Here is a 3,906-nt window from a genome sequence, read left to right on the forward strand (position 1 = left end):
TCACTACGTATAATCCTATCTCAGGAATAAATTGGCCTTATTTTTATCACTCGTTTATATTTATATATATATATATATATATTATATATATATATATATATATATATATATATATATATATATATATATATATATAAAGAAATCCAGAATTCCCATCCCCCAGAGATTATTATAATCCATGCTTTACAAAATTAAATTTCTCATGATGTGATGATTCTCTCTCTCTCTCTCACACTCACTCACACACACACACACACCAACACGTACACGAACATACGTACACTAACATACATTGACCTCTCTCTTACCTAGTAGATCTAATCAGCTCTATCAAATGATATCAGATTCTCCAGAGGAAAGTGTAAGCTACTACGGTAGACATTTTGCCTCAGACGATACAATTAAACCCTATTTTAACCCTAACGGAAAGGGGTGGGGAGCGGGAAGGGAAGGGGGGGAGTATAGCCCCTAAATACCAGCCGTATATGAAAACACCCGTACCCAGGGCAGCTTAATTTAAACCCTAACGGTCCCCCTACACGTAAAAATAGAAAAATAATCAAAAAACCACTTTCATTGTTAAGTTAGTTCTTTAATTTGGGGCCTTACGAGTTTCCATTTTGAATGTCTGGCCACGTATATAGCTTAAACACGAGTTCAGAACTATAAAATAATAATAATAATAATAATAATACCCACGTTACGACGTACCCTACACCAGTTACGCAATTCTTACTGTCCAAGCCAAGACAAAGAAACGTAAAAATAATCTTGGGGGCTGGGAAGATAATAGCGCTTACTAGTCTCGTTCAAGACGAATGGCAGAACGAATAGCAAAAGAAATTAAAAGACCAGAATGAAGAATGAAAGGGGGTGACATGCCTTTAGAGAGAAAGAGAGAAACAATGAAGAAAAAAACTTGAAGGAATCTATTTTGGACGGGTGGAGGACGATAGGACGTCCCGTGCGAGGCTAGTATACTAGTCCTAAAGGTAGAGAAATTACGCAGAGGAAAAATCGAGAGAATATCCTCATCGGAAAAGGAAGGAGGGAGGAAAGAATAGGACTAGACGATGCTAAGAGGAAGTACGATTGAGAAAAAAAAAGAAAACTGAATACACGACACATGGCACAAACACAAAAAGCATCAAACTCCAGCACTGCGGTTTCATTGTTGCAACTTGCATCTATATTTTTGTATTATTCGTTTTTTCATATAAATCTCTCTCTCTCACTCTTTCTCTCTCTCCTTACAACAAAAGACTGGCACTCGGTGGATGTTATTTTTTTTTTTGGAAGGGGGGCCAATTAACGAAATCGATTTCGTCGGTGAAGGGTTCGTAGCTTTGGAATTTCGTCCCGGGCAGGATTTATATTAACTGACGCCATTCCCTGCTGAATATTACGCCCACCCGAAAGTCTTCCGCCATGAAATCAAGCCAAGAATGAAGTTATTTAGACATATTTACTCTTGAATGGACCTAAATCAACGCGGGCCAGATTGGCTGGCTGGTAGAAGGGGCCCCGTCGCGAGGCTAACCAATTTTCGCGGATCAATAAATTCGCGACGCCGTCGCTGCCTCCGCATCCGTGTCACAAATCACCCAGTCGAAATATATATATATATAATCCTTTACAATAAACTCTAACGAATGCTATTTAAATCTAAGAACACCATACGAGTTAGAACTACGACGCCATCATAATTCAATCCACGGGTCTGTTTCAAGGCCGCTCGCCCGACGGAACCCGGCGCCCGAAAATGTCTCATCCGGGCGCCGTTTCTGGGTCCTCATTTTTGACAAACCCCCACGCCCGTCTAAAGGCAATATTCTTTTGGGAAAAGCTCTCTCCTTCCTGCGCCCAGAGAACCAAATTCAAAAGCTGAGGTTTGGGAGCCCTAACACCGACCAATGAACCGACCTCGGCCGGCAGCAGCAGCAGCAAGCAGCCATTTTTGAGGGAATATTATGCCGTCATCATCACTTTCCAATTTTGTTTTATAGTTTTGAGCTTTTTTATGGTATTTTTGGGGCATTTTTATGTTTGGAAAAAGATTCTGCAGAGATGCTTTCACTACCGACATACAAAAGTGCTGACTAAACTGAGTTATTTACCACTGATATCCACTAATGTTGTAAACGTGAATTCATCATAGGATCAACAGTGTACATGTCAACGATAGCAGTAACAGGACTGACGTGGCAACGCTCCGGCCACCGGCTAGAAACAACGGCCGGCGCGCGTTGTTGGAACCCTTCCCTCCCACAAAACCCCAATCTCCCTCTGCCCCCTTCATCAACCCACCCAAAAACGCTAACTAAAAATAAATCACCCTTGCAATTCACAATTTTAATCACCCAACTAGTACCTTTCGATAAATAAACCACCGACTCCCTTTCTGAACACTTTGCTGTCGGCGGGAAAGGAGTTTCAGTCCCCCACCACGCCTATGACGTCATCAGATCAATAGCTGTTCTTGTTTCATTCTTCTCTTCCGTCCGTTTTTGTTTTATCTTTTTCATTTTGCGTTCTTTCTCCCTCCTTTTTTTTTGCTGTGCCTTCAAACGCAAAGATATGACGTAGGCATATCGATACGCAACCGCTGGTGGCTTACATCGGGAGGATTTTAAGCGCGAAGGGGTTGTAAAATAATAACAAAAGGGCAACTACTTCAACCTTCGTGCATGTGAATTAGCAACAAAGAATATTTTAACGTTATGGCTCGAGTTATTATTAAAGGGTTTTTTATTTCGAAATGCATGTCAAAAAGGTGTGTATAAATAGCAGTGTGATCACGTCGTAGCTCCACATCAATATCTTGAGAATGTCGATCCGTTTCCTGTGCTTGTAACTATGTCGAGACGACATGCAACATGTTTGCACTGGCTTCGCTGCCTCATAAATTCACGAGCAGATTCGCTTTCCCGAACTTTGTACGCCATAATGCTTCACTTTGCGCCTGTTTTGTCATTTATTAAACTTCTTTCAAACGTAGGATTAACGCATGTCGTAAAATTTAGTAGGAAATGTATACATCCGTAAGGGCACAGTTCCCGCACGAACATCAATGACGCAGCCAGTTTTTTGTTTGATTTTTAATTTGCCAGTTTCTCTTGGTACCTTTGTAATCTAAGTTTATTTTTTTTACACCTCTGATTTGTCTGGACTCGGTAGACACGCGTCGTTATTTACTGGGTTTATGAGACTCATTGTTAATCAATAACGGATCGATATGGAGTACTTCCTATTTAAATCACGAACGTGCTCCGTGTTGATACGTTGTGTGTGTGTGTGGTGTGTGTGTGTCTACCAATCAAATGTGTTAGGCCCAAGATTATTGGTTAGACTCCACATTCACACTGAGGTCTATTATCTTTTATTTGTGCCAATTTCTTTTATCACGACTTCTGTGCTTTCATCCTTTCATATACTTCGCAAATATTATTATATCGTAGATTAGTAAGTCTACATATGAATGAAATCAGGAAGTATATAGGACTATGCAACATTTTATCCTTTCGTAGGAAGAACTCTCTCGGATTTTATGCTTTGCTGTTGTTTGGCCGTGAGTCATTATCAAATTACTTCGCTCTTTAAGAACCAAGACGCTCTCACTCAGTTCGACTAACCACCAACAAACAAACAAACAAACACCGTTCGTGGTCAGAAAGCAGTATTATTCTTTTCATTTTGATGTAACGATGACAAAATTCTAAGGCCGTGTTTGGCAATATGCGTGGTTAGTTTATGCAGCGGCTGTTTTGTTAGTTCATTTCCATTTAACTACTGACTTTCTTTCACAATGTGCTACTTTCTTCTATCATTGGTTCCCCTTTAAAAAAGATAATTACTGTAGATGCAAATAAGGTTAAGTGCAATCTATATGTAGGTCTAGTATAGCTG

At 40.1% G+C, this 3,906-nt stretch overlaps 1 protein-coding gene across 1 annotated transcript in view; it reads right to left on the minus strand.

The window, feature by feature from the left end:
- LOC135195705 (protein suppressor of sable-like) overlaps nucleotides 1–2,234 on the minus strand; it is a 20,996-nt gene extending 18,762 nt beyond the window's left edge. The window contains exon 1 of the mRNA XM_064222108.1: nucleotides 2,118–2,234. The gene's annotated coding sequence lies outside the window, so the exon portion shown is untranslated. The remainder of the gene's footprint in view (nucleotides 1–2,117) is intronic.
- Between the last annotated feature and the right edge of the window lie 1,672 nt (nucleotides 2,235–3,906).

Source organism: Macrobrachium nipponense, chromosome 16, assembly GCF_015104395.2.
Source record: "Macrobrachium nipponense isolate FS-2020 chromosome 16, ASM1510439v2, whole genome shotgun sequence".
Taxonomy (NCBI): domain Eukaryota; kingdom Metazoa; phylum Arthropoda; class Malacostraca; order Decapoda; family Palaemonidae; genus Macrobrachium; species Macrobrachium nipponense.